This window comes from Mesoplodon mirus, assembly GCF_964341445.2.
Source record: "Mesoplodon mirus genome assembly, contig: HAP1_SCAFFOLD_708, whole genome shotgun sequence".
In the NCBI taxonomy this organism is placed as follows: domain Eukaryota; kingdom Metazoa; phylum Chordata; class Mammalia; order Artiodactyla; family Ziphiidae; genus Mesoplodon; species Mesoplodon mirus.
The window spans coordinates 24,505-36,791 of record NW_028295325.1 but is presented as its reverse complement, the minus strand read 5'-3'; the positions used below and the strand labels follow the sequence as shown (position 1 = coordinate 36,791).

At 43.1% G+C, this 12,287-nt stretch overlaps 1 long non-coding RNA gene across 1 annotated transcript; it reads left to right on the top strand.

Moving 5' to 3' along the window:
* Positions 1–6,958: 6,958 nt before the first annotated feature.
* On the top strand, positions 6,959–10,545 carry LOC309797547. Its single transcript, XR_014292698.1, has 3 exons — positions 6,959–7,015; positions 7,476–7,500; positions 10,315–10,545. It is a non-coding gene; the product is annotated as an uncharacterized lncRNA (long non-coding RNA).
* Positions 10,546–12,287: the final 1,742 nt, after the last annotated feature.

The window sequence follows — 12,287 nt, the reverse complement described above, 5'->3', positions numbered from 1 at the left end:
TCTTTTAATGGAGGTTGCTGTTAATCAAGTATAAAATATCATACAACAGAAGACATGATAAATGCAGTAGCTGGCATTGTGGATGCTGGGGAAAGAGTGATCTGGGAAAAATCAAAAGACAGTGGCAATTTAGCAGTAGCTCAAAAGAGGCAGGATGGGTCATGGTTCTCTGTCATTGAAACAGAGCATGCATTTTAGTGTTTACCATTTTTTAGATCGACCCTTCCCTTCTGATGAGGCTCCCCTTAGCTAGAAAGCCAAAGCTCTGTTTTCATTTCCTTCCTCTTGTCCTTTGCCTTCCTTCATCCCCCAAAGAGGATGACCCAACACCAGCTCAGCCCACACATACTAACCTCCCACATCCATACACACCACCCCATGTCCTCATCGAGAAGAAAGGCCCTGAGTAATTCCTGAGCCGCATCACCAGTGTCCTGACAGTTACTCTGTGTCCCTCCAGCTCTCCCTGAGGATGTGGCGGATGACCTGCAGCGTGATAGGACAGAAGAAAAGCCTCCGTGGATCCCCAAGGTAGCTGGATTGTTTCTGCTCTGAGATACAAATATTGCTTTATTTCTCTTTCAGTAGAATTGAGTTATGAATATTTGAGGGTATTCCTTCCAGATACATACAATTCCCTTGGTTGGGAGAATGTGGAGTGAGAGTCTATTACCAACTCATGGTGCCTGATTCCACAGGACATTACAATTGACAGCATCCATTACAGCCTGTAGAGTACGGAGCTCTCTCTCCTGCAGCGATTTTTCCTCTAGGCAAAGAATTCTGTAATTTCCAACCTAAATGGACTGGGAAGTTCCATCCTCCCAGCAAAGTTCTTGCGTTTCAGCCTGAGTAGGTTTGCTCTGATAACCCTTGCTGGGTTCCCTGGACCACTGTTTCTTATGAGGTTTTCTACTGTCAGCAAATGAACAAAAGACCTGAGCATCACTGTGATCTTATCCTCATAGTGTTTTCTCTTCTGTAATTGCAGGTGGCCTTCCCAGAACGTGAAAACGGTATGTATTCTGGAATCAGTCACTTGGGGAGGAAGAACTTTGAAGATGAGAAAGTGGGACATTCTTGCTGGTTTTAGTGTAGAGGGCCAACTGATTGCAAATTTCTGCTGGGAATGAGAGTAGGTGTCCTGGTGATAGAAAGTGATTTACAAGTAATGGAACCAATTACTATAGTCCCAGGAAGAAGCTGTATTACGGTTACGTGGTGTAGGTTTGTGTGCATGAGACTGGGTGTGTCTGTATGTGAAATGAGTGGTATGATTCTGTGTGTGTATGAACTTTTTGTGTTGTGTTTACCTTGATTTATGTTCCCCTAAACATCACTGTTACTGTTGCCAACTTTCTAAAAAATATTCCCATCACCACTGCATCATGAATGGGTATAGATATAAAAGTAAATAAACTGTACACTTTCAGTGTGTGCATTGATTTTATACCAAGTGAGCCTCATTTAACCTGGAAAACAAATCCTATCACAACCCAGGCAAATGTTTACTGGATTCTTTTTTTTTCTTTTGGCTGTGTTGGGTCCTCGTTGCCCTGCGTGGGCTTCTCATTACGGTGGCTTCTGTTTTTCCAGAGCACGGACTCTAGATGCATGGGCTTCAATAGTTGTGGCATGTGGGCTCAGTAGTTGTGACTTGTGGGCTCTAGAGCACAGGCTTAGTAGTTGTGGTGCACGGACTTAGTTGCTCCATGGCTGGATTCTTAATGAACAAAACTGGGTTTCAGCATGCCTACTACTGGGTCAATTACAACTGCATTTAATAAGAAATCTCATCCCTTAGTAGGTCTCATAGCATTCTGAATGGTTATGATACATCTCTCTGCCACTTCCCTCATTCTAACTGTTTCCTATTAGAGCCTCGGGATGAGTCCTCCCCCCTTACCTGAAGCACCTAGTGCTAGGCAGGCCTCCTTCCTTTTGCAGGGAGCCCATGCTTGTACCCACATGCCACACCCAGTTCTGGAGGAGTCCGAGAAAGAAGGAGCCTCCAGGAGTAGATGGAGGAAATTCACTCCACCTTTCTCCCATGAGGCTAATATTCACTATCGGATTCTGTGCTAAGGAAACGAAATGTCCTTCTCCTGTGGAAAGTCCGTCTTCCATCACTTGTGCCGGCCCTGTTTCTGTGTGTTTGGCAAGAAACACTGCATACAGTGAAGAGAGAACCAAGAGATCTACCCCAGGGTTTGAGCTCAGGGTAGGCACTGGCTCTGTCTGTCCTGTCTGTGATCCATCATTCATCATGGTTGTGACTCTTAGACAGACACTTATCTCTCTAAATTTCCACACCCTCCACCATAACATATGGGTTACAGCCCCCACTTTGCCCTCCCCTTCACCCCCAACAGGGCTGGGTGTCAGACATGATAATGGATATTCTCCATGAGCTGTAAAGCCTTGTTCCCATGAAAAAGCTGAAGAGTGAGCTTGAATCCCCCTTTACTTGGAGCTGTCAAATCCCTTCTCTCCTTTCAACAGCTACGAAATATCCAGCTTCTTCTTGCCATCATTCAGGGTTGAACACTTATAGAGCATTTGTGCAGCACCGGTCCTTTATTTTTCAAACATTTTACCTGTATTCAATCATTTTTGGCCACATGGCATAATGCTAAAAGTAGGCCATATTAACATTTCTACATCTCAGAACAGGGAACTGAGGCAAAGAGGGATCTACATATCTTTCCCAAGTGCATGCTTCTTCTAAACGCGATTTGAATCCAGTCCATCAGTCATGGTCCCAATGGTTTGCTGAGTTTCTAGACATTCTCAGTTAAATAAAGATATTTGCCCACAAAACCTGTCTGTTGGGTGTTTTCACTGCATAGCAAACTGCAAGATCTTCCTAAGTCCAACTTTGATTCAGGAGGCTCTGCTGGGCCGCTGGTGAGGAAACGGACCAAAGGATTGAACTGTGAATAAATTATTGCTAATTTCCCCATGGTCTTCTGCCAGCAAGATGTCAATAGTTGTCTCTATTGTAATGCATTTCCCAGGATGCTGCTCCCAGAATGCGAGAAGAAGAAACACTCATCAGAGGTCAAGAATATCAACCCCAGGCTGGCTGAAAAAGATCCGCATCCGGCCACATTTTAGGGTGCACCCTATAAATGACCCAGCTGAAGGTACTGTGGAAAATGTCTCATTCGGTTCACTCAAGAATAATTATTCTAGTTGATTCAGTGCCTCATATTGAAGAAAAAGCTATGAAATATTAAGCAGTATTCTTCTTTTATTCCATGTGTTCCAATTGAAACTTACTAAGCCAGCTGGTACTGTTTTAACCATGGAAGTAAACATGCATTTAAAATTCAACATTTGTTCATGTTTAAGAGTGAAGATGGTCTCTAGTTATGGTTTAGACATTACCTGATTTTTGAACGTTAGCAAAAACACATCCCTCCCTGAAACCATGTTTTGAGATTTCTTTAAATTATTAGACATTATTTAGAACAGGATTATGTTGACATAAAAGTTATACATGCAATACAGAAAATACCTGTATCCTATCACTCCAGTTTCAGCTATTAATAATATATAGCATAGGTGAAGTACATTTGTTACAATTAGTGAAACAATGTAAGTATATTTTTACTAATGAAAAGTCCTTAGTTCACCTAAGAGTCACACCTTGTGTTGTTATATTCAATGATATTTGAAATATGTACAATATTATTTGTCACCATTATGGTGCCATACAGAAATGTGTACACTAATGTTCATAGTAGCATTATTCTTAGTAGCCAAAAGATAGAAACCATCCAAAGTCCATGAGGTGATGAACGTTTAAATAAAATGTGATATATACACAGAATAGAATAATTTTCAACCATAAAAAGGAATTAAAGATTGACTTATGCTACAAAATGAATGATCCAAATAATATAAAAATATATTAATGTTAGTGAAATAAGGCAGGCACAGAAAGACAAATATTATATGATTCCACTTGTATGAGGTACCTAGTGTAGGCAAACTCACAGACACCGGAAGTAGAAATTACCAAGGTCAGGAGGCAGGAGTAAGGTGGATTATGATTTAATGGGTACAGAGGTTACGTTGAAATGATGAAAAAGATTAAGATGTAGATTGTGTTGATGGGTACACAGCATTGTGAAAGTAAGAAATGCTAGTGAACTGTATACTTCAAAATTATGAAAAGCATAAATATGTATATTTCATCACAATAAAATAAGTCAAAAATCCAACAGAATGGACGATGAATGAAGGAGCAACATATTTGATTAGAAGGAAGCTGCAAGAGTCTTGTAACATTTCAAGAAGAAGGGGGATTTGGAGGGACTTTGAAATGGGCAGAGGGGCCGTGGGACTCTATACTGAAACATAGGGCAATGTTAGTGTTTAAGCTTTTTCAGACTGACACTTTCAAATTGATTAGGTTCCCTACAGCTAGAAAGCTAAAGGTTCTCTTCCTCATTTCTGAAATGTTCCTCCCCTTTACCTTCCTCCACCCACCAGGGAGGTTTGTCCAACAGCACCTCAGTCCACACTCAGTAACCACCTGCACCCATACACTCCCACCCTGTGTCCACATTAACGAGGCTCTCTGAGTAATTCCTGAGCAGCATCACCAGTGTCCTGACACTTACTCTGTGTCCTCCTAGAGCCCCATGAGGACCGGTTGGAGGGACTGCCCTATGTGAGGGCAGTTGAAGAGGCTCCTTCTACCTCCAGGGTAAGCTCCCCTTATTTATCAGAGATTAAAAGTTTGCTTCATTTCTTTCTTTTCCAATTGATTTCAGATACGAAGATCTACAATGTTCAAGACAGCTGATGTATACAATTTTGCTTGGTTGGATGAATGCTGATTGAAGGTCTTTCCCAACAGATAACTCATTCAAAAGGCCATTTAAAAAATGGCAGCATCAGTTAGAAACTGTAGAGTCAGACACACTTTCCTCAGCAGAAAATTTCCCTCCTTGAAATAGACTTTTGTATTTGCTCCTCAAAGTGGACCTGAGAGATCTTCCAGGCAAAGCTCCAGCCTTTCCCACAGCTGTCTTCTCTGGTTTCTTTTGGGGCCATTGACTCAACAACAGTTTCCCATTTGGTTTTCTGAGCACAAAAAAAGAGATGAAATACCTGTGTCCACAGAGCACAGGCTGCTGAGATCCTTACACTGTTTTCTCTTCTCTAATCACAGGTGGATTGGACAGCAAACAAAACCGGTATGTATTCAGAGTTCACCCCTGTGCTGAGGAACAATCTAGATGATGAAGAAGGTGGGACTCTGTTGCTGGCTTTGCTTGGAGAGACACCCTGATTCAGGGTCCCTACAGGGATGAGGGCTGGGGGTGTAGAGCTAGAGAGTGATTTCCCAGTAAAGAGCCATGCCCAAGTTCTATGGTCCTGGAAGTAACTGCATCATTTAGATGATGTGGGTTTGTGTGTATCAGGGTTGGGGTGGGGTCCATGTGTGAGCCTATGTGGCGTGATTGTGAACCTGCATGCGTGAGCGTGTGTGTGTTTCCTGAGGAGATATTTCCCTCTTACACAGCACAATTCACCTGTCAACAAAGCTCATCACCACTGCACACTGTCTGTACACTACCGTGTTCTTCCCTCAACACAGCTGTTGCCCAGATTTGGTTAATATTCCTTTTCCTCAGAAGGAGATGGTGCAGAGATAAATGTTCTCAGCTCTTGACCTCCTAAGTGGAAAAGCCAAACTGAGAACCCAGGGGTGGGTCCCAATGTGGGTGCTCTGGATCCCTGACCTGCACTTACCACTCAGCCAAGGGATCCTCAGTCATGGAGCAAGGGAGTCCCTGCATCCGTATCCTTGGCTGGAAGTCCTAGCATCTCCAAAGGTCCAGACCTTGCCCATCAGGTGGCCTTAGTGGTCACAGAATCCAGGGCAGCTATGGGTGGGCTTATCAGTTGACTTTGGCACAGTCATTAATGTGAAATTCACCTCAGGACCTGCATTCTCCTGGTCAGCTCACAGATTCTGAGAGGTGTGAGACCCCATGTATACAGTACAGGTCATATCTGTCAGTGCTCGTGTCATTGCTTAAACAAGGCCAAAAGCAGATAAGAATCAGGGAGCAATTTTATTGTATTGGATAACATTACCATAAGCCTTAGAATTGGTCAATTCCTGTAGCCCACACCCAAGGACTCAAAGTGGAGCCTGACTGTTAGCCTGTACACTTTTCCTGCACAGCTGGGTAAGAGACAGGCTGTGCTCAGTCCGGGCTCCCTCTTCATAACGAAATGTCCCACTTATGGAACAGCTCCCTAGAGTAAGGACAGCCCCTGACTCAGTGGGCATACGTACATTGTATAGAAAACAAAGACTGGGAGAAAAATATGATACGATTGATAGTGGCTGTATCTAAAGGGTAGGATTTCAGTTTTGTCAAATCTTGTGTATTTGATTTTCTTTAAGACAAGTGATTAGTGAATAAATACAGCATATTTTGTCTAGGATTGAATTCAGTCCTTTAATTGAGGTTGCTGTTAATCAAGTATAAAATATCATACAACAGAAGACATGATAAATGCAGTAGCTGGACTTGTGGATGCTGGGGAAAGAGTGATCTGGGAAAAATCAAGCGACAGTGGCAATTTAGCAGAAACTCAAAAGAGGCAGGATGGGTCATGGGTCTGTGTCACTGAAACAGAGCATGCATTTTAGTGTTTACCATTTTTTAGATCGACCCTTCCCTTCTGATGAGGTTCCCCTTAGCTAGAAAGCCAAAGCTCGGTTTTCATTTCCTTCCTCTTGTCCTTTGCCTTCCTTCATTCCCCAAAGAGGATGGCCTAACAACAGCTCAGCCCACACTCACTAACCTCCCACATCCATACACACTACCCCATGTCCTCATCGAGAAGAAAGCCCCTGAGTAATTCCTGAGCCGCATCACCAGTGTCCTGACAGTTACTCTGTGTCCCTCCAGCTCTCCCTGAGGATGTGGCGGATGACCTGCACCGTGATAGGACAGAAGAAAAGCCTCCGTGGATCCCCAAGGTAGCTGGATTGTTTTTGGTCTGAGATAGAAATATTGCTTTATTTCTCTTTCAATAGAATTAAGTTATGAATATTTGAGGGTATTCCTTCCAGATACATACAATTCCCTTGGTTGGGAGAATGTGGAGTGAGAGTCTATTACCAACTCATGGTGCCTGATTCCACAGGACATTACAATTGACAGCATCCATTACAGCCTGTAGAGTACGGAGCTCTCTCTCCTGCAGCGATTTTTCCTCTAGGAAAAGAATTCTGTAATTTCCAACCTAAATGGACTTGGAAGTTCCATCCTCCCAGCAAAGTTCTTGCGTTTCAGCCTGAGTAGGTTTGCTCTGATAACCCTTGCTGGGTTCCCTGGACCACTGTTTCTTATGAGGTTTTCTACTGTCAGCAAATGAACAAAAGACCTGAGCATCACTGTGATCTTATCCTCATAGTGTTTTCTCTTCTGTAATTGCAGGTGGCCTTCCCAGAACGTGAAAACGGTATGTATTCTGGAATCAGTCACTTGGGGAGGAAGAACTTTGAAGATGAGAAAGTGGGACATTCTTGCTGGTTTTAGTGTAGAGGGCCAACTGATTCCAAATTTGTGCTGGGAATGAGAGTAGGGGTCCTGGTGATAGAAAGTGATTTACAAGTAACGGAACCAATTACTATAGTCCCAGGAAGAAGCTATATTATGTTTAGGTGGTGTATGTTTGTGTGCATGAGACTGGGTGTGTCTGTATGTGAAATGAGTGGTATGATTCTGTGTGTGTATGTGAACTTTTTGTGTTGTGTTTCCATTGATTTATGTTCCCCTAAACATCACTGTTACTGGTGCCAACTTTCTAGAAAATATTCCCATCACCACTGCATCTTGAATGGGTATGGATATAAAAGTAAATAAACTGTACACTTTCAGTGTGTGCATTGATTTTATACCAATTGAGCCTCATTTAACCTAGAAAACAAATCCTATCACAACCCAGGCAAATGTTTACTGGATTCATTTTTTTATTCTTTTAGCTGTGTTGGGTCCTCGTTGCCCTGCGCGGGCTTCTCATTTCGGTGGCTTCTGTTGTTCCAGAGCACGGACTCTAGGCGCATGGGCTTCAATAGTTGTGGCACGTGGGCTCAGTAGTTGTGACTTGCGGGCTCTAGAGCACAGGCTTAGTAGTTGTGGTGCACGGACTTAGTTGCTCCATGGCTGGATTTTTAATGAACAAAACTGCGTTTCAGCTTCCCTACTACTGGGTCAATTACAACTTCATTTAATAAGAAATCTCATCTCTTAGTAGGTCTCATAGCATTCTGAATGGTTATGATACCTCTCTCTGCCACTTCCCTCATTCTAACTGTTTCCTATTAGAGCCTCGGGATGAGTCCTCCCCCCTTACCTGAAGTACCTAGTGCTAGGCAGGCCTCCTTCCTTTTGCAGGGAGCCCATGCTTGTACCCACATGCCACACCCAGTTCTGGAGGAGTCCGAGAAAGAAGGAGCCTCCAGGAGTAGATGGAGGAAATTCACTCCAACTTTCTCCTTTGAGGCTAATATTCACTATCGGATTCTGTGCTAAGGAAACGAAATGTCCTTCTCCTGTGGAAAGTCTGTCTTCCATCACTTGTGCCAGCCCTGTTTCTGTGTGCTGGGCTAGAAACACTGCATACAGTGAAGACAGAACCAAAAGATCTACCCCAGGGATTGAGCTCAGGATGGGCACTCGCTCCCTTCCCAGGAGGGCGGAGAGGAGGTTGTGCTTTGCAAGGTGGGACAGAGAAACCAAGCAGTGTGACAAGAGCATCTCCACTCATGTTGCTGGGCAAACTGCCAGGTGAAGTAGGTTCTTGGTATTTTCTGAAGGCTTTTGCAAGCAAACAAGTCTGGGAGTAAAGTCAATTAAAACATGGAAAGTTATACTTAAAATTTTTTTTTCGATAGTGAGTCCTTTGAGAAATACATACTTTAATAGAATATGATTGCCTTATATGTGTCAATATCTTCCCCACCAAAGAAAACACTGAAAATACTTGATTGTAAAATGTCACTTGTTTACCCAAGAGACTGTCTATGAGTAAAGTTGTTCTAGAAATACTCAATCCCTAGGTCGTAGTTTCCTGATGGTGCTGAGGGGAACCCTGTTGTGCGATTCAGTGCCTGCTACTCACAGGGAGGCTCTTAAGAACGCAGAGACCCGCTCCGTGGACCCTACGTGTGAGGACAGAATTGGAGGGTTGGCCTGGACTTGAAGAGGGAAATGCTTTAGAGAAGTGGAAGGAGATACAGGAAGGGCACCTGAGCCATGGGGAGTCAGGGGTGGCTGGTTTAGACATCAAGGAAAAGTGTACACCTGAGCACAGCCTGGGCCACACTTAGGTTGCTATTGGCGCTTCTGGTTAAATGGGGAAGAGAAAGGACATCCCACTATTGCTGGAGTGAACTCTGGAGAGATGTCTTCTTTAAAGCCTGGGGAGAGGAGCTTCTCTCCCATTATCTCCTGATTGTGTACATTCGAGACCCTTCCTCCTTTCTTCTTTCCCTCTGTTGACTCCCTTTCCTTATTTTTCTTCTTTTTTCCCCTTTTTGCACTTTGTATTTATTTTACATATGTATATTTTTTGTTGTAAATTACACATACAATGAAATCCAACGTCTAAACAAGTTTTCAAATGTCCAGTCAGTCCTGTTGTCTACATACACCTTGTTGTACAGCATGTGTCTAGAACTTTTCCATTTTGCAAATAACACATGCTAACCATTGAACGGAGACTCCCCATGTCAACCTCCTGCCAGCTCTTGGAACCACCCTTCTATTCTCTGCTTCTCGGTGTTTTCTTTCAGTTTTTGACCTTCTGTGACTGGCTTATTTCAATCTTACAAATGTCCCCAAGTTCTTTCGTGTTTCTGCAAATGGCAGGATTTCCTTCTTTTTCAAAGACTGAATGACATTCCACTGTATGTATACACCACATTTTCTTTATTAATTCATCTTCCCATGGACACTAGGCAGTTTTCCTATGTTGTGTATTGTGTATAATGCTGCAATGGACATGAGATTGTAGATATCTCTTGGACATTCTTGTTTTATCTCCTTTGTATATAAACCTAAATGAGTGATTGCTGGATTTTATGAGAGTTCTCTTAATAATTTTTGGGGGACCTCCATTCTGTTTTCCATAATGGCTACACCATTTTACATTACTACAGGGTACAAAACAGGGTACAGAAGTTCCACTTCTTCACATCTTTGCCAGCATCCATTAATTTTCTTTCTTTTCTTTTCTTTTCTTTTCTTTTCTTTTTTTCTTTTTTTTTTGCAGTACACGGGCCTCTCATTGTTGTGGGCTCTCCCGTTGTGGAGCACAGGCTCCAAACGCACCGGCTCAGCGGCCATGGCTCATGAGCCCAGCCGCGCAGCGGCATGTGGGATCCTCCCAGACCGGGGCACGAACATGTGTCCCTTGCATCGGCAGGCGGACTTTCAACCACTGTGCCACCAGGGAAGCCCTAATTGTCTTTTTATAATACACATCCTAAGAGGTGTGAGTGATATCTCCTTGTGGCTTGATTTCCATTTCCCTGATTTTTAGCAATGTTGAGCAAATTTTCATATGTAGATTGACCACTTGTATGTGTTTATGGAGAAATTCCTAGTGAAGCTTTTTACCCATTTTTTTTTTTTTTTTTTGGTGGTACACGGGCCTCTCACTGTTGTGGTCTCTCCCATTGCGGAGAAAAGGCTCCGGACGTGCAGGCCCATCGGCCATGGCTCGCGGGCCCAGCCGCTCCGCAGCATGCACGATCCTCCCGGGCTGGGGGACGAACCCACGTACCCTGCATCGGCAGGCGGACTCCCAACCACTGCACCACCAGGGAAGCACATTTTTTACCCATGTTTAAGCTCAGTTATTTGCCTGCTGTTTTTCTGAAATTGACTTGTATTAGTCTCTTATATATTCTGGATATTGGTGCCTTATTCAGATACAAGGTTTACACATATTTCCACCCATCCTATAGGTTGCCTTTTCATGCTGTTGATTGTTGAACACACTATCCTTTCTTCGCTTGGTAATCTTAGAACCTTGGCAAAGATCAGTTGGCCATATATATGTGTGTTTATTTGGGGTCTCTCTATTATATTTCATTGGTCTATCTCACTGTCTTGATGCCAGTAGCAGACTGTTTTGACTACTGTGGCATTGTTATGTGTTTTGAGTTCAGGAAGTGTTCATCTCCATCATTGCTCTTTGCTCTCAAGATTTTTTTATCTACTTGGGGTGGTTCCACATGTATGTTAGGATACTGTCCACTTCTATAATAATGACATGGAATTTTGTGGGTTGTTGAGATATATGTGTACATCACTTTATGTAGTACAGAAATGCCAACAGTATTTAATAATCCAGTCTATGAACATGGTATGTCATTCCAATTACTTGTCTCTTCTTTAATTTCTTTCCACAATGTCCTGTAGTTTTCAGTATACAAATTTTTCACCTCCTATGGGGCCTTTTCTACTGCCTTCCTCAGGTCTTCTAGAGTCAGGTGTGAGAAGGATGTACTCATGGAAAGAGTGAAATCCCACCCTCCCCTCTGCACCTACTCTCTGATTATGTCTAATACAGGTGTACTGGGCCATGCCCTTCACCTCTGTCTACAAGTGGGCCCCTTGCTGGGAATTCCTCTTGGATCTGAGTGTTGACTGTAGTATTTCAGTGTCCACAAGGACTCTCGCAATGCCTGGTGTGGGTCCAAGAGCCCAAGATATACCTACATACGAATGATCAGATCAGGCCATCAAATTTTCTGCAGTAAAGAACAACGAGGGGAGGGGTGGCTGGTTGCCTCTTTCTCATCTTTGGATTTCTTAGAGCTGAGCTTTCCAGTGTGGTAGCCACTAACCAAATGTGTCTATTTATAATTAATTTAGTTCAAACAATAATTAAATCTTTCTATTAAAAAATACACAAAACACACAACTGCTTGGTCACACTAGCCATGTTTCAAGTGTGTCTGTAACATCTGGAATTTCAGGTTGGTAAGGTTGACGGTGAAAGCTATAAATGTGTCTATAGAAGTGAGGGGTCGAAAGGTGATTTTCTCAGCATCTCTCCCTCATTTGCAATTTTCAACTGTGATCAATATCTTATTGAAGGACTCTGTCTGCACAGAGCACAGGGGAGGGAGGTCTGAGAACCTGGAGGGAAGACCAGGGGGATGCTGTGTGAGCCAGCAAGTCGAGTAGGAGAAATGGGTGGGTCAACTTGTATAATAACTTTATGCTCATGGTTGT